The sequence below is a fragment of the Rhinatrema bivittatum genome, chromosome 1, assembly GCF_901001135.1.
Source record: "Rhinatrema bivittatum chromosome 1, aRhiBiv1.1, whole genome shotgun sequence".
NCBI lineage: Eukaryota > Metazoa > Chordata > Amphibia > Gymnophiona > Rhinatrematidae > Rhinatrema > Rhinatrema bivittatum.
Genome location: NC_042615.1, coordinates 301,054,937 through 301,074,077, shown reverse-complemented (window position 1 = coordinate 301,074,077; position 19,141 = coordinate 301,054,937). Strand labels below are relative to the sequence as shown.

General features: G+C 43.1%; 1 long non-coding RNA gene across 1 annotated transcript; it reads right to left on the bottom strand.

Annotated features, from left to right (window-relative positions):
• Positions 1 to 10,115: 10,115 nt before the first annotated feature.
• Positions 10,116 to 19,141, bottom strand: LOC115088682. Its single transcript, XR_003855816.1, has 3 exons — positions 18,973 to 19,141; positions 17,457 to 17,552; positions 10,116 to 10,542 (listed from the first exon to the last, which is right to left on the bottom strand). It is a non-coding gene; the product is annotated as an uncharacterized LOC115088682 (long non-coding RNA).

The window sequence follows — 19,141 nt, the reverse complement described above, 5'->3', positions numbered from 1 at the left end:
GTATATTGTGAAAAAACACAACCCCACCATAAAAAGAAGTGAATATATATTCTCCCCCACATATTTGTTTGTGTATGTCCCAGAGATCATGTCTGCTCGCTTAAAGCGGAACCTAGCCCTTTTAAAACTTTTAGTTCAAGCCTCTCCGCAACGGAGAAAAGCTATCCTAAAGGCCGCTTCTAACGATTTAGTGGGGGCCATAGCGGAGATCGCACTAAACACTCTGAGAGGTAATGTTCCTTTATCACAACAGCAGATAAACATCTTGAAAAGGAAACGTCAAGCCATAAGGATTTTGGGTGATAAAAGAATAACACTTAAGAAAAAAAAGAAGCTGGTCAAACAGTCAGGGGGGTTTATCGGGCCTCTGCTAGGATTCGCGCTACCACTCATCACGGGGCTTTTGAGCTAAAATACTAATGCAGCACACAGAAAAAATGTATTTAGTGTCTAGTCAACAACTTGACCGTTTGAGAAGCCCTTCAGTTCATGAGGAAAATATTAGAACCACAGCTGTTCAAAGACTCGATGAAGAAATGAAAGGTATACTTCAAAGTTCTGGTATGTCTGAATATGAGAAAGCCAAACGCTATTCAGAAGTGCTACAGCGCTATCTGGTGCTTAACAGACACGGAGAAATGGAAAAAGAAAGAATAAATCTGTATCTACCCCCACAGGATGATACAGCAACCTCTGCATTTCTAGAGCACAAAACCCCCCCAGACCCCATCCTGCAGGAAGTGTTAAACAGCATCAGCATGCACCGTAGAAAAAATGCAGAAATACTGCTCAATAAACTGTCAAAGAATAAGGACATTGCATCCTGGGAGAGTAATGGGACTTTTGTATACAAGGGAAGACCTGTAAGTGGCTCTAACCTATTAGACCTGATTCGTGGAGCTACACAGACCCGTGCTCTTTCACATCGGAGGATACCCAAAGGTTGGGGAGAGTTCATGCAAACCCTGGCAGAATTAAACATGCCCTCCACCGTCATGGGTAATCCAGCCAACAGGGATCTGCTGGTACAGCTCAAGGAAAATCCTTCAGCGACAACTGCTGAAATGTACACAAAGACTGTAAAGTGCAAAGACCCCCTCCCCCGTAAAAGACGTAAAGTACTTGATACAAACAGATGGTTGAAGGTGTAATTATATCTTTTCAAATAAAAAAAGGCTTTTTTAAAATATAGACTATAGACGTTTGGTTTGTTTTTCAAAAACTCTCAAGAGAGATTGTTTTTATTTAGGATTAGTACAATGTTCTTGGTACGGTACACACACCTGGGGGGTATGAAACAGACAGCGAAAAGATTTAGACATACAACATGTTCTCTGTTTGTTGTTTTTTACAAATTGTAAAACCATTTTGTCATTTTGCAATGGTTCTTCGGAATACAGTTTTAAAATATTTTCAAAAGACAGCCCTTTACAACGTTGATGTAGGAAAAACACACAGTGGTTACCGCAGGTTGTAGATACAGGGTGTTGCAGTTGTTTGCTGCTGTATAAAACATCCTCACAATGTTTATTGAAAAAGTTCATAATACTGTTAGGGAAGAACAAACTATCAGGCTGTTGCCCGTAGGAATCAAAAAATTCTCCTGTGCCGTTTTCAGTCACGTATATTGCTAGCCAGTGTTCTCCAGGAAGGTCGTGGGGGTGGGTATTTACCACCAAGCTTGCAGGTTTCCTTTCTATTTGTACATCAGACAGCCAGTCACTGGGTAGGACGTCTACAAAAGATTTTGTAACATACGGATCCTTCTTTAAAATACGGTAGATCTGTACGGTGTTCATCATCATAGATAATCAAAAAGGACGTTCCTTCTGTGGTTAATTTCTATCACGTTGTCAAAGACACCATACACAATCATATTCACCGTGTGTGGCAAAGCGATGGCAAAACGGATTTCAGCCCGCAGATTACCGGTTTTAATCAAAGAGTAGTGGTCCGTGCACTCTTGGTCGGGTGATAGGTCAAAGGCCAGCAAGGTATAACCTTGGTAAAACTCTTGACGATCAATCAAGAGAGCACTGTCTTTCAAATGTTTACCCGTTGCTTGAACCAGCTGCATGTATTCTCTGATACAACAGCCGTTATCGAAATCCGGCTGGAGAGGTTTCCCTGGGACTTGCTCACCATCCACATACAGCGCAGCAAAGTTAATATCGTAATGTTTAAAATTGAAGGGGTTTTTAGAGTAATTACCGCTGAAAGCGTCATTATCCACAAAGCCCAATACGATAATTTTGGGTAATTGTCCCAAAAAGAGGTTTTCCTGGTTAGTCACACGGGCGCCAGCCGGTATGCTAAAGACTTTCAGACTTACACGGTCCACGGCGTACTTGACATTAGCTCTCAGCAGCGCTTCTGCATGCCCCAAGCGCACTCCCGGTGACACTTTCACTCTCCTTACAAAGAGGGCTGCAGATAAAATAATGAGTTTGTACCTCTCGTTGGCATCTCCGCTCATTAAGCAGAACGTATCTTTGTTCCGCGTTAGTTTAATTTTCACATCCACGCCATTTATGAGCAGCTTTTCTTGAAAAAACAGATCGCTATGTAAATGTCCCAGAAGCTCTACTTTATGGCTAGCGGCTGTAAACACAGCTCTTTCGGTAAAACCTTTATTACGCGATCCCACGTCTCTCACTTCATGGTTTCCGGCTGTGTCTTTATAAAATAGGCCGCTTGTAAACTGTGTTTTGAGAGGACCCTCGCCGTAATTGAGAAACAGTTCTATGAGGGCTCTGTAAGGGTAACAGTTGTTGCTCTGACTAATGAGTCTATCTCCGAGAGTGACATCCAGCTGGCTAAAAATAGAGGCTATTGGATAGTTCACGAGAGCTACTCTGGCCCCTACTTCAAGATCGGACCCATCTTCGTTCACGATTTTGCAGGTCAGGTACAGCAACGTGTTGTTCAAATCCAGGTAATCCTCGCCATGTCCGGCTATATAAAAATCTAAAGGGGCTGTTTCTGACAAGGCAGATAATGGCGGAATCTCCACATAAACACTTTTTTCTATGCTGGTTTGTGTGGGGGCCAGTTGAAACAGATCCAGTTCTGATTTCAAACATTCTTCAGACCCCTGATGTACAAAAGCCATAGTTTTTAGAATATATCTTGCTTCTTGGCGGAGAGGTTTCTCTTCTTCCCCTTGCGGTTAGTCTTTTGAGACTTGGCACGTTTGGTCTTCTTTGTTTTAAAAGGTTCAGGAGGCCCCTGTTGATTGGTTCTCTTTCTTTTAACAGCTCTTCTAATAACCACTAATCCTGACCCCTCCTGCTCTGTGTTATTGTTCATTTTATGCAGAACCGCCGTTGTGACACGGCCCATAACATCTTTGGCGATGTTTTTTGCTGCACTTTTCACATGAGGTTTAACAATCTCAAAACCCCTTCTCAAAGAGGTATTGCTTTTCTAAAGAGACTACGAAAAATTCCGCCTATCCCAGCCCCGTACATGACCGGAGCACCGTAATACCCCGAAAGGCCTTCACCGGCCTGTGCTGCATAGTAATTTCTGTATGCGCCAGGGTCCCCATAGTATTTAACCACAACCATTTTAAAAAATAGTTTTCCGGGGTCGCAGGTGTAGCTTAAGGATCACTTTCCCATAGCGAAATGAGACGTGTTGGTTCTGGTCCGTCTTTATTTCAAATGTTATGGTGTCTATGTGCTGCTTGTTCACAGGAACATAATGCGGTTTATCATAAGTGAAGGTGATAAACTCGTCCTTACCCCCTTTAGTGGGAACACAACGAAGCAGCTGCACAAAATGGTCTCCCACCAGCTGGTGCTCTACAATATCCGTATACAGGTATAGGGTATTAAACCCTCCTGTGATATCCGTTGGAAATAGCGAGCGGTTCGTATTCGTTTTAGCTTCTAGCCCCAAAATGGTCGCTAAGTCACCCCCTGCAGAAATTACTGCTTTGTCCTCTGATTTTAATTTGATTCTTCGGATATTGGGGTCATAGATGATTCGTGGTGCCATGGCTTTGAGGACACTGTTCATGTCGTGGTTCATTTGATCCGTCAGGTTTTGAACGGTTGCATAATACCCTCTTCGTACAACAAAGTGATGCTCTGTGCTTCCTTCACCAGTGGTGACAACATATTTATGGTCTTCTTTAATATTATCCCATGTGTTCGGGTACTGTATTTCCACCAGACCCACTTCCCACGGGCCCTGTAGGTCCAAAGGTCTAGCTAATTGTGTGGTGAAATTAGAGCTGTTGTTTTGTGGAAATATTCTCACAGAGGCGTTACTAGGCAGCGTTACGTAAAATCCCCCTTCATTCATTTTTTTCTTTTTATGAGACAAGGCCTTTTCAAATCAAATGTTTTGAATCTCTGATGCTTTTATCCAGCTGTTAAATTTTTCAGGCCATCCTCGCCATTTCACAAAGCACTGCTTGTTCTTACCTCTCCCTTTTACCTTTAGAACCTTATCAACGCGGTATATTCTGTCCTGTTGAGGGCTGACTTTCTGTAATTCTTCAGGATAAAAAGAACCTTGAATGGTTTCCTCACCATAATCTTGTATCTTGTACACTGTTTTCTGTCCCCTGCTTAGGACGTCAGTAATTATAAATATCTCATCTGTCCATGTTTGTTCATAACCTTTTTCAAATTTCCCTTTAGTTTTTGACAGTCTAACATGATCCCCCTTTTTTAAAAAAGGCTTAGCAGTTTCATGTTTGTTGTTATTGCCGTAGATTACTTTCCAGAACCGCAGTGAGTTTGAGGTTGTTACATCGATGGGGCGGGCCTGTATTGTTCTGTGAAAACTGCGATTGTAACTGTTCATAAAAGCCGGAAGCACATCTTCATAGCGAAAAGTGTTGCGCGCTGTAAAGTATCGCCACATTTTGGATTTTAAAGTCCTGTTAAATCTCTCCACAACTGCTGCCTTAACATCGTTGTTGGTCACAAAATGCTGAATGCCCCTGTATTTTAACAAACTCTTCACAGATCTGTTTAAAAACTCTTTACCTCTGTCTGTTTGTATTTTGTTGGGAACACGACCACCTTTAAATATATTTTCAAAGGCCTCTGCCACTTCACGACCTGTTTTTGTTTTTAGGGTCACAGCCCATGCGTATTTTGACAAAACATCTATCACCGTCAAAATGTATTTGTAGCCTCTGTTATAACCAGACAAGGCTGTCATATCAACCAAATCTGCCTGCCATTGCCAATCTATATCTGACACTATGGTTTTATTTCTTTTAAATCGTACCCTAGCAGGTTTGTGTAAAGAATAAGCATCTTGTTCTGTAAGCCAATCAATCACTTGTTTCTTGGTCACAGACGGCATACATGCTTTAGCTGCCTGCAAAAGAGGTGTTATACCGCCAAAACTGCCGGTATTTCCTGGCTCATTATAAATTTTCTTTAAGATCCGCTGGTGCATTCTTGTTTTTTATATGGCTGTAAAATACAGAAGTCTGTTTTTTTTAAAACAAAACTAAAGCCTTGTGTTTCACCATTGCAAACCTGCACCCCCCACTGCTTTCAATTATCCTCTGCTCAGATTTAGGTCTGGGGGAAGGCCGGCTTGAGGCAGAGGGGGCGGAGGGAAGGGGGTGTAATTGGATTCTCCGTCTCTGTGTACAGAATGAGTCACAGTTTCCTGCCAGCTCTCTGGTAACTTTTTTTATTGGGGCATGCCTATCTACAGCAAGGGCTTGGAGGGGTGGGCTTGGGCTTCTGGTGACATCACTGGGGGGGTTTGGCTTGGGGGTTTGAGTGACAGCGTACCCTTTATACTACCCGGTCCCTAGTCTTTTGGAAAAAAAAAAACAAAACCTGTCTTTTGCAAAGTTTGATCCTGCAGTTCATGCAATTCACCACCGGTAGCTTCAATCACTTGTTTTAAAAAAAACCAAATCCTTGTCAACAGAACGAGCCACTGTTTTTCTGCCTCCTATCAGCTTGTATTTTGTTTGGTTTTTTAAAAACAGAGTGGCTAGAAAAAAAGCATATTTCCTGCAGTTTTCCTGCCTCCTAAAAGCATACTACCGGCTCCGACATCATTAAAAAGGCATCAGGAGGTTCTAGGAGCGCATATTTCGGGACTTTTGTATTGTACTTCCGGTGAAATCATCAAAAACAGCCAGAGTCCATTAATACTGACATCATTAAAAAAGCGACAGGACCCTTTCTGATGACGTTTTAGGGGGTGTGTTTTTGGGGGCGCGGTGTGGGGTGGACTTCCGGTGATGTCATACCCGCTACGTCACAGGGGGGTGTGGCTTGGGGTTGGGGTGTGGGCGGGGTCATCCGTGACATCATGGGGGGCGGTTTGGGGGTGGGAGGGGCTCCCCATTCACTTCTATTGGGAGGGGAGGAGCATCGATGGGGTCTGGGCGGGGTCTGGGGCGGGGCCAGGGGCAGAAGGGGTGGGGCCTGGGGCGGAAGGGGTGGGGCCTGGGGGCGTGGGAGGGGCGGTATGAGGCGGGAGGGGGCGTGGCTACGCCCCCATACACTTCTATGGGGAGTGGGCGGGGCTTAGACCGGAAGTGAATGCTGATTGGCTGCGGAAGGGGTGGGGCCTGTGGCGGAAGGGGTGTGGTTGGGGGCGTGGTTGAGGGCGGGAGGAGGCGGGAGGGGGGCGTGGCTACGCCCCCATTCACTTCTATGGGGAGTGGGCGGGGCGTGGGCGGGGCTTAGACCGGAAGTGAACGCTGATTGGCTGCTGTCATCCTTATCTCACCTGTCAATCAGTTTGATTGATCGTGTACCCATTATACTACTATTGAATATTTATATTTATATTCTGCTTTTCAGCACTTCAAAGCAGATTACATTCAGGGTTGCTGAAAGGGCTGAGCCTTGAGGGACACCTTTATCACATTGAAAGTATTAGATATATGGTTGCCCAGTTTGACTTGGAATGTTCTGTTACCATACCATCGATCCCAATGTTTCTCATCTGATAGCATAACAGGTTATGGTCTACAGTGTCAAAGGCGGTCGTTAAGTCAATTACCACAAGACAATAGGATTCATCTGTGTCAAGCCCTCGTAAAACTGAGTCCATTAATGAAAGGAGTAAGGTCTCAGTTGAGTGATGTTTCCTAAATCCAAATTGATTTGGGGAGAGAATATTTTGATCTTCCAGGTGATTTACAAGCTGGGATAACACTGCTTTCTCAAGAACCTTTGCAAGAAAAGACATGTTGGATATTGGATGACAGTTCCAATCGTAGATTCTACCAGTCGTATTTTTTAGGATTGTCTTTATCACAACTTGTTTTAACCCATTTGGAACAGTTCCTTCTGAAAGAGACAGGTTAATTAATGTTGTGATTGTCTGAGTGATAACCCTATTTACTTGTTTCAAGGAACGGGCTGGAATTGGGTCACATGGGTGAATGGCAGGATTAATTTTAGTAATAATTTGACTAATTTCCAGTTTCAATACTCTGTCAAATGTGGACCACTTACCCATGCCATTTGAATCTTCAGGTGCTTGTTGGAGAACAGATAGGGAACTGTATTTTCAACTTATTGATTTTATCTAAGAATGCAGTGGCATATTCATTGCAAACTGCCTTTGTGAAGTTGTAGTTTCTTGAGATGGAAGATGTTGGGTCTTTAATTAAATGTTTAACAACCTCCACGAGCAGTATAGAATTTAATATAACCTCATGAATCTGTTTGGCAGAATAATCTTTTTTTTTTTTTTTGCTTTATTGGTTAGTGTATGGTATTTTGTAAGGAAAGATTTATATTTTCCTAGGGATTCAGCAGATGGGCATTTCTGTCATTGTTTCTCTAATTTTCTAAGGTTCTGTTTAATGCTTCTTAATTCATCATTGTACTAGGGCTTCTTATGTTTGGAGTTATTCCTTTCTTTTTTAATAGTTTTCATCTGGACAGTTTTTCAGCTATGTCATTGACAATCTTATCCCAGGAATCAAATGATGATGTGGAATTGGTTTGATTTAGTTCATGAAGCTTATTTTATATTGCTTCAGCAAGTGCTTCCATCTCTATCTTTTTCCTGAAGGTAAAAGTAAGCTTATTATCTATTCTATCATGGATTTGGTTGGTGAAGGCTGTTTCCACCTTTATTAATTGATCAGACCAGGGCAATATCGCGTGCGAAGTATTGATTAGGCAATTACTTGAATTAGCAAATATTAGGTGTAGAGTGTGACCCACTTTATGAGTGGCTTTCGAGACAAATTGTGACCATCCCAGGGCTTCCATTGCTTCTAAAATCACTTCACAGGCTAAGGATCTTGGGGTTTTGTCTGCATGGAGGTTAAAGTCTCCTACAATTAATGTAGATTCTGGTGATGGAAACAGCTTAGGGAATAATTCAATCAGTGGTGAGCAATCTTTTTGTAGTGTGCCTGGGGGACAATAGACCAGTCCTATGTTTATTTGTGGAGATTTTAGAATTGCATCCTCATAGACAGGTCGATACAGTACAGTGTGCTCCGTCGGAGCGCACTGTTAGCTAGCTCTGGACGCGTGTTTTCCTTTACCCCTTATTCAGTAAGGGGAGGAAAACACGCGGTCCACCCGCGGCACCTAATAGCGCCCTCAACATGCAAATGCATGCTGATGGCCCTATTAGGTATGCGCGCGGGATACAGTAAGTAAAATGTGCAGCCAAGCCGCACATTTTACTTTCAGAAATTAGCGCCGACCTTTGGGTCGGCGCTAATTTCTTCCGGCGCCAGGAAAGTGCACAGAAAAGCAGTAAAAACTGCTTTTCTGTGCACCCTCCGACTTAATATCATAGCGATATTAAGTCGGAGGTCCCGAAAAGTAAAAAAAATAAAAATAAAAATTTGAATTCGGCCCGCGGCTGTCGGGCCGAAAACCGGACGCTCAATTTTGCCGGCGTCCGGTTTCTGAGCCCGTGGCTGTCAGCGGGCTCGAGAACCGACGCCGGCAAAATTGAGCGTCGGCTGTCAAACCCGCTGACAGCCGCCGCTCCAAGCCAAAAGGAGGCGCTAGGGACGCGCTAGTGTCCCTAGCGCCTCCTTTTCCTCGTTTGCACCGCGTCGCCTAATTTGCATACTGGATCGCTCGCACCGGCCAAGGGCCGGTGCGTGCGCCGGGAGAGCGGGCGTTTGTCCGCTCTCCCGCGGTTTTACAGTATCGGGCTGAGAGTGAGTTAATCTCTACCTTGTAAGGTATTAGCTTGAGTTCTTTTTTTTACTAATAATTAATAATCCCCCACCTTTTCGTATGGGTTTTGGAAAGTGAACTATATCATAGTTAGCATTCACTAATTGGTTTAAGAGCACATTACCTTTGTCATTCAGCCAGGTTTCAGATATGCAAAAAATAGAGGGATTTAAATTCTCTAGCATATCCTTAATTAGAGGGATTTTTTTTTTTTTTATAGTGATTGAACATTCAATAGGAGCAGAGTAAACATGAAGCAGGAAGAGAGTGAGGAAGTGTTGTTATTTATCGTGGGGAAGATCAGCTTTGTGTTCCTTCTTTGCTTCTTTTTAAGGGCTTTCTTTCTTAGATCTCCATTTAGACCCTTGTCCTAGTATGGGTTCAATAAAGCATATTTGATCCATTATTGTAGTAGCATCGGCCAGCAGCATTCCAGGAAGCGAGTTTTTAGTAGTATAGGCGCTTCGGGCTTGCACTTCAGGCGTGCACAAAGGGGCGTGCTCCTTTGTTGTGCTCCTTTGCGTGTGCGCAAAGGGTGCACACCTCTTAGCGCAGGCACTTTCAGTGCTGTTGCCAAAGTGTTCCCTGGTCTTTGGTGGGCGAGCAGTTCTCATCGGTGCGGCGCCGATGTCTTGTCTCTGCTGCCACCGCCACCACAGGGACCGCTGATGGAGAAGGCCTGGTAGGCCCAAAATGAGCTGTTGGTGGAGGAGGCAGGTGTGCCCTGCTGCCTTTGCCATAGTGTTCCTTGGTCCTTGATGGGCGGACAGTGGGTTAGGTAGTTCTCATCAATACCGCGCTGGCGTCTCCTCTCTGCTGCCGCCACCGCCACCACAGGGACCGCTGATGGAGAAGCTAGCCATTAGTTTCAGTTATATGAAATAGCAACCACACTGCCTGATCAAACCTCATTACCAAAAAGAAAAAAAAAAAATTCTCTATTGCCATAAAATAAGTCCCTAGATCTAATCTTAGCTTCAATTATAAATGAAAGTAGGGGCAGTAAAGAAGGTCCCTGATTTGATTCCTAGAGTGGGTCTTCTGCCCACCTCAGGGGCTGCTGCAGATTTTGCAGAGGCAGCATTCACAGCCCCAGGGAGGGAAGGAATCATAGCCATTGTTAAAGGTGACACCTGGTCCCTGTATTTAGATCCTATCATACCACTGATGACCAGCTCCTGGCCTCAGTGCCATTGCTGTAATGACCAGACAAGGAACAGTGGGAGGATGGGTCTAATAAAATAGGGGGGGGGGGGGGGAAATCCCCAGGTACTGCAATTTTATTTTATTATTTATTTCGGTTTGATATGCCATCTTTTCCTAGGAAAAGTTGTGAATGAAGGCTCTTGGCACCAGGATCCCTGTGCTGTTTCTGACTGAGCTGCAAGAAAAAAAAAGGAGAAAGAAGGATAAATAGAGATGCACAATACTGTGAAACCTTAGCTCACACAAGAGTAAAACACTGTACAATATTATAAAATTATTTATTTTCATTAGGTAAGATGGCACGGCTCTTTTTGTACCTCGAAAAAAAAAAAGATACTGTAAACTGTTTCTTTAGGTATAGGAATAAGACAGGCCAAGAAATGCACAGATACTAATATATACCTGAGAAAGCCACCAGCAGAATCAGTGAGTAAAAGCAGCAAAGTATTTTCCTCTGCAGAGCCTGGCACGTTCTCTCCTGTGACCCACACTGCTATCATCCGAATGTCTCCCTCGTGTGTCACTGACTCTGATCTGCTTACTTTACATGGAGGAGGCTGTGCAGAATTCTAACAGGTTACTTTAGCAACATCTCCCAGCAGCCAGCGTCATGCACCATAAGAACAATTTAAAGTGTGTGGAATACGGAGCAGGAGAAAGAAGTATTTTGCGAGGCAAGATGAATCTAGTGGGAGCAGACAGTCCATATGATACGCAGCAGAATTAAACACCTTAGAGGCCAAACTTCAATAAATTGCTGAGTGGCAAATTTAGACAGTCAGTTGGGGAGGGAGGGAGGGGAAAGCTCAAAGTCAGAGGTTTACTCCGCTAATATCTGAAGTTAGCCGGTTAGACCTTTAGAAAATTGAACCATACGTGTCGAGAAGTTTTAGCTCATTAAAAAGTTCATTAGCCATTTCATTTTTAGGGGTGGATCTGGATGGTCCTTCCGGTGCAGGGCAGGTAGCTGGCAAGAAACCTGGGATGAAAATTCCCACTTCCCTTCTCCCCACAGAATGACTAAATCTAGTCACCTGGAGGTCCATATTCAAAAGCATTTAACCAGCTAACTCAGCAGTTAGCTGCCTAAATGAATATTTGAGCACATATCTGGTTAAATTCTAGCCAGCTAATAAGATAGGCTGCAAGAATTTAGCCAGATAAGTGAGGTACGTTCCGGGAGTGTAAATAGGAGGAGTTGAGTTAGTTGGCTGTTCAGAGTTAGCTGGATGACTTAGCCGGCTACATCTGGTCGGGCCAAAGAGCTTTCCTAAAATTAGCTGGTTATAGTTAGCTGGCTAACTTTAAGAGAGCCGGTTATATTCAATAGTGCAGCTGTACTATTGAATATGCTTCTAAAGTTAGAATGGTTAAGTTTATCTGGCTAACTTTGCTATCAGGACTGTGTCTGAATATGGACCTCCCAGTTTCTAAGATGGCTACGAGGGATGGGGGTTTTCTCAGTAGATAAAGGTTTTGGCTGACAACACTTAAGCTAATTGTAGCTGCAGCCCTAGTTGTATAGATTCTACTGAAAATATGCTTACCTTAGCCCAAGGCTTCCCAAACTGTGGGTCAGGACTCCAAAAGGGGTCACAAAACCTTCAGTTTGGGGTCACAAATGACTCGAATGACAGGAGTTCTTCAGGTGCATGAAGCAGCAGCATAAGTAGAGGAAAGCAGACGGGGCCTATCAGCCAGCATGTACTCTCAGGCCCTGCAAGCCCTTTTGAGAAGCTGAAACTGTAATATTTCTCTCAACCTGAAAGTATTCAGATCAAGGATCAGGAGCTGAATGTAAGCTGCTTTGAAGTGTCTGAAAGAGCAGAATGTAAAATAAAGAAATAAAGGTTCAATAGGCAGAAGTTGGCTCCAGTGGTGAAATTGGATAGTGTGCGGTACATAGAGTACTGACTATGGGTTATGCAGAGGATGTGAGTTCATACCTTACCTGGAGCATCACTTTCTTCTTAAAAGTCTCTGGTGGCAGCAGAGAATTAGAAAAAACAAAAATCTCTGATAGGCCTGGGTTTCAATTCTTGGCCAGGAAATTCTGGCTTTGATCAGATGCTGTGGCTCCCTTGGTAAAAGCACCTGCCTGTTAAACAGGAAAAACTGGGTCCAAATCTTTTTGCAACACAGCAAAATGCACTTAAAATTTCATTTTCTGGGATCATGGGAAAAGGCTGAAAGGGGGTAGATACAGGCATAATCTTAGGAAATAATTTTTTCCAGAGAAGGTAGTGGATGCATGGAATAACCTCTCAGTAGATGTGGTGGGGACAAAAATGATATCTCAATTCAACATAGGATGGGATGGGATAAATAAAGGTGATCTCTGAGGGAGTGATAGGAATTGTAGGGCTAAATTAGTTGGGTGCATGGGCAGACTAGATAGGCCACAAACAGGCCGATTTGATAAGAGATGCAGGAGAGCCAGCGATCCGAGTCGAGCGCCCTCTCTCCCGACGCGTGCCCAAGCACCTCTCCTGGGCAAGTGATTTTGTATTTAAATTAGGGCCCGCACTAATAAGGAGGCACTAGGGACAATAGTGCGTCCTTAGCACCTCCTTATTAGTGGAAGAGGCGGCTGTCAGTGGGTCCGACAACCGACGCTCAATTTTACTGGCAGCGGTTTTCAAACCCGCTGTCAGCCACAGGTTCGGAAAATGGAAGCCGGCAAAATTGAGCATCTGTTTTCAAACCCCCTGTTTGGCAGGCAGATTTCTTTAAATATTTGGATCCTCCAACTTAATATCACTACGATATTAAGTCGGAGGGTGTACAGAAAAGCAGAATTTTCTGATTTTCTGTACACTTTTCGGGGACCCTTAGAACATAATGCCTGCAGGTATTTCCCATTACGTCAGTCAGTGACGTGTAGTAGCACCGCCCCCACTCTTTTTAAAGCCCTGATATAGGCTTACAGTCACGATAGCCGTACCATGTACAGCATCGTATGAAGGTACACTCAGATTTTCAATCATCACTGACATCCATATAACAGGTCTTTTTGAATTTAAGATTTGAAAATTGCCATTTAAGGGCACGTAGCCTCCAGACCTGAACACGCTCTCGGGAATGCCCCCATCTCTCTTGTCTGTTGGGGCAGAGTATAGTGATAAGAGTATAGTGATAAGAGTGATAAGAGTATACTACAATCCACCTGACCAAAATGATAAGACAGATGATGAAATGCTAAAAGAAATCAGGGAAATTAACCAAATTGGTAGTGCAGTAGAAATGGGAAATTTCAATTACCCCAGTATTGATTGGGTAAATGTAACATCAGGACATGCTAGAAAGATAAAGTTCCTAGATGGAATAAGTGACAGTTTTATGGAGTAATTGGTTCTGGAACTGATGAGAGAGGGAGAAATTTTAGATCTAATTCTCAGTGGAGCACAGGATTTGGTGAGAGAGGTAACAGTGGTGGAGCCGCTTGGCAATAGTGATCATAATATGATCAAATTTGAATTAATGACAGGAAGGGGGACAGTAAGTAAATCTACGACTCTAGTGCTAAACTTTCAAAAGGGAAAGTTTGATTAAATGAGAAAAATAGTTAAAAAAAAAAATTTTGAAAGGTGCAGCTACAAAGGTAAAATGTGTGCAACAGGCGTAGACATTGTTAAAAAATACCATCCTAGAAGAACAGTCCAGATGTATTCCACACATTAAAAAAAAAGTGGAAGGAAGGCAAAATGATTACCTGCATGGTTAAAAGTGAGGTGAAAGAGCTTATTTTAGCCAAAGATCTTCATTCAAAAATTGGAAGAAGGATCCATCAGAAGAAAAACAGGATAAAGCATAAGCATTGGCAAGCTAAATGTAAGGCATTGATAAGGCAGGCTAAGAGATAATTTGAAAAGAAGTTGGACATTGAGGCAAAAACTCACAATAAAAACTTTAAAAAATATATCTGAAGCAGAAAAACTGCATGGGAGTCGGTTGGACGATAAAGGGGTTAAAGGGGCACTTAGAGAAGATAAGGCCATCAGGGAGATTAAACGATTTCTTTGCTTCACTGTTTACTGAAAAGGATGTTTGAGAGATACCAGTTCCGCAGAAGGTTTTCATGAGTGATGATTCTGATCAACTGAACCAAATCATGATGAACCTGGAAGATGTGGAAGGCCTGATTGACAAACTGAATAGCAGTAATTTACCTTGACCAGATGGTATACACCCCAATGTTCTGAAAGAACTAAAAAATGAAATTTCAGACCTATTAGTAAAAATTTGTAACCTATCAATAAAATCATCCGATGTACCTGAAAATTGGAAGATGGCTAATGTAACCCCTATATTTAAAAAGGGATCCGGGGTAATCTGGAACACTATAGACTGGTGAGCCTGACTTCAGTGCCAGGAAAAAAAATCATGGAAACTGTTATAAAGAATAAAAATCACAAAACATTTAGATCGACATGGTTTGATGGGACACAGCCAGTAGGGATGTGCATTCATTTGCAACATATTGGCAATCCGCAACGTATACGTCCCTATCCGTTATATTCATGGGTTCGCGAAACGGTTCGCGAAACAGATCGCGATCCCCCATGAATACAAACATATCATTAGTTTCATTCTTTTGGCTCACAGTGATTTCTTAGCGGCCGTTTGAAATAGGAGATAGCAAAAACCAGCCCTTTCCTGTAAGTCATAAGTGACCTCACAGCCCTGTCATAGAGTGGGTCAGACAGGTTGGCAAGGAGATCAGAATGCAACCTATCAGAGCTAAGCATGTTTTGTAATGCTCCAATCGCCGTTATCACTCAGTGCTCTGTGACGCTGTTCCTGCTGACACAGCACTATTTATATGTGAAGCACACGACGTGCCACACACTTTCTTGGCAGGAATGGTGGACATGTGGTCTGGGAGGTGGCTGAACTCAGAGCTAGTCTGAGTATCAAATCTGTATTCAATTGCTAGCTACTTCGATAGAACAAATATCTTTTTCTATTTGGCTGCAGTGCCAGCTAAACCTGTTTTTTTTTACTGCACTTTTTATAATTGATCTGAGACGGTCTCTCAGACAGTGCCACTGAGAGAAGCTGCTAGCACTAGTAGTGACATTTTGCTGCTTATTTTACCCCCTGGGGTAGGTTGCAAGCAGCATTTGAGTGTTGTGGGTGGGAGATATATTCAATTTCTAGCTAGTTTGATAGAATTGCCATTGAAACAGATATTTCATTGATTTTGCTGCTGTGCCAAGCCAGGCTTTTTTGTTAACTGGCATAACTGCAGTCTCTCTGTGCTCTTTTAATCCAAGAAGGCAGTGAACTGGGCATCAGTAACAGTGGGCACTGGGTAGTTTTACAGACTCACTTATATTGGGATAGCGGTGGTCTCGGAAGCCAAATCCCCAGTGTGCCTGTTTTGTAGTTACAACTTTGTTGTGTGCACATACATTACATTAGTGCACACAGCAAGGCACTGCTACGTCCACCAGATTTTAAAAGACCAGCGAGAGCTCACTAGACGCCAATGGAAACACCCCACTCTAGGGGCAAACCCATTCTAGGGAGCCCTTTCCTGTGCAAAGCAAAGGGAGCTCTCCCCGGGGCCAGCCTGTCTTGCCCCTGTCAAAACCACAGCACTAACGCTTTTAGCCAGATTGTAAGGAGACATTCTTATAGGTGTGTTTAGATTGAGGGAGGAAAATAGTGTGCATGCGTAGCATGTTAGAAATCCATGCACAAAGTAGCAGGTGTAAAGTATGAAGGCATTTTTAACATGTGCATCTCAAAAAGGATATAACTGCACTGGAGAAAGTGCAAAGGAGGGTGACCAAAATGATATGGGGCATGGAACGGCTGCCCTATTAGGAAAGACTAAAGAAGTTAGGGCTGTTCAGTTTGGAGAAGAGATGACTGAGGGGGGGTGATATGATAGAAGTCTACAAAATCATGAAAGGATTTGAACAAGTAAATATAAATTGGTTATTTACTTTCTCTGATAATAGAAAAACCAGGGGGCACTCCATGAAGTTAGCAAGTAGCTCATTTAAAACAAATCAAAGAAAATTATTTTTCATTCAGCATATAGTTAATCTCTGGAATTCACTGCCAGAGGATGTGGTTACAGCAGTTAGTGTAAATGGGTTTAAAAAGGTTTGGTTAGACTCCTAGAGGATAAATCCATAAACTGCTATGACAGTAATTAATAAGCAATAGTAGCTTGTGATTTATCTAATGCTTGGGTACTTGCCAGGTACTTGTGACTTGGATTGGCCACTGTTGAAAACAGGATACTGGGCTGGATGGACCCTTGGTCTGACCCAATATGGCATATCTTATGTTCCCCTCCATGTTTTAGGTTAAAATCTGCTCTAGCGCCTTTTAAAAATTAGCACCAGCAGCCTGGTCCTAGTCTGGTTAAGTATGGCATATCTTATATTCTAATGTTCTTATGACTGGATTTAAGATTTTGTTGCCCATAAGCAGATTGCTACAGCAGTGCCCCTTTTGAAGCTGTGCTGGCACATAGTCCTAAAGCAAACAGAAGCAGATTCCTTTTTGGCTTGGATATGTGGCACCTTCAAAATTTGGCACCCTAGGCCATTGCCTAGGTTGGCTGTGCCTCAGTCCAGACCTGACTTTTTCCCTATGCGATTTTCAAAGTGAAAGTGCAGGTGTACATGCCCTTTGAGGATTGGTGAGGAGTCTGTAGGTAAAATTACTTGTGGGCTTTGACACTACCTGCAGACATTTGAAAATTACCTCCTGAGAGCAGTTTTCAAACATCTGATTAATGCTTGAATTGCTTTCTCCCCTCCTTAACTTGCCCTTCCCCCATCCCTCCCCATGCTACTGACTCTGCATTCCCCCCCCCCCCCCCCCTGCACCTTGAGTGATGTCTTCCAGCAGCACCACCTGGTACCCCCAAGCCCCATTCCCCCCCTCCTCTGTCACCCCTCCAGCAACTCCCCCTCCCCCCAAATACTACTAAACGCCTCCAAGCTTTGCACTCCTTCCTTCCCACCCTCCATGCTGAGGACTTCCAGCTAGACAGGACAAATTCCATGCACCAAGTTCTCAGGGCACTCAGAAATCCTCTAAGTGGTGTTTCAGATTCACACTCACCTCCCATCCCCCAGCAGCAGCTATGCTAATGATTACAAGTCCGCATTGGACAGCATAACTGACACCCTTTCACCCACTGGCTTGATTCAAAGTTTCCTTTCAGGAGAGAAAAAAAAGATGATGAATCAGTCTGTGTAAGATACTATTACATAACAATGCAATACAAAGTCATAAAAGGGCCCCTGAAATATATAGCCTCCACGGATACATTTACATCAAATATTCAGTGTACTTCTCAGGTATGTGTGAAGACATCTATAAAAGAATGACAAATAAGAAGGGACCTATAAGACCTCAAAAGCTCGTGCGCACAACAGAAGCGGCGGCTGTCAGCAGGTTTGACAGCCGACGCTCAATTTTACCGGCGTCAGTTCTCGAACCCGCTGACAGCCACGGGTTCGGAAAACGGACGCCGGCATAATTGAGCGTCTATCTTCCAACCTGCAGGCCACGGGCAGATTTTTAATTTTTTTTGTCATTTTTGTGGCCTCCGACTTAATATCACTATGATAATTAAGTCGGAGGGTGTACAGGAAAGCAGTTTTTTCTGCTTTTCTGTACACTTCCCCGGAGAGTAAAATGTGCGGCTCCCAACTTCATTTGCATGTAGTGGGCACTATTAATTTCAGAGAGGGGGGGGGGGGGTTTGGCAGCACGTTTTCGACGCACTATTACCCCTTACTGTATAAGGAGTAAAAATAGCCCCCGTTTGGCGTGTTTTTGATGCGCTAACAGTGCGCTCAGCCTGAGTGCACTTTACTGCATCGGCCCCATAGTAATTAACAGCAGAAAGGACCAGCCTGATGGCTCAGGGGGTAACTACTGTGTGCAGTACTATGCAGAAGGTCCCTACTTCAGTCCCCAAGCCAGGCCTTTGACTCACTGGATCAGCTGGGGATACTGCAGAGATGAGGGGGTCATGGTCATTGCTTAAAGGTTAAAACTACTGCCCTAAGATATTCTTCATAATCTGTATAAACACAATTATAAAAAAAAAAAAAAACACAAGTTCACCTGAAGCAAGGAGAAGGCTCAGTGCTTTGATAACACCCAGCAGAAAAGCTTGCAATCATTGATCAGCAAAACCTGCTTTGAAATTTTGTATTTTATGTGCAGAGAATATTCTTTGCTGATCCTATATCATTTCCCATGTGCTAAAATGTATTTTATACATGTAAAAAATTCCTTGCTGATCCTATTCTTATAAAAGCTTATATTAGTTCTATTGTGTGCTGGTAACCATTGTTATCCTTTCATTTGCTAACATACACACTGCACAAACAGGTAATTTATTTTTGCTAACTACATGTAATGAACAAGCATGTAAGTCTTTTATTAAACTATGATCTCAAAACTGTGACCTACTTTAATGCAAATATTCCAAACAAAATTTTAATACTATGGCCTGTTGTGTACAGAAAAAAAAAAGATTTTACAAAGTTGTTCTTTAAACAAAGTTCTTGACAGAAAGAACTCTACGTGTGTTATGTTTTGTAAGGTGAAGAATATTACTTACCTTGAAGAATGAATGCAACCTTCCAACAGGCTGCAGACTCACTCGGAGCAGTTACTTTTAGTGTGATTTCAACATCGTAACTTGCAAGTCAAAATCTCAAAGGAGGAGCAAAAAAGAAGAAGAAGAAGCCAACGTGACCAGCTGTTCACCATCAAGCTGCATCGGGGCA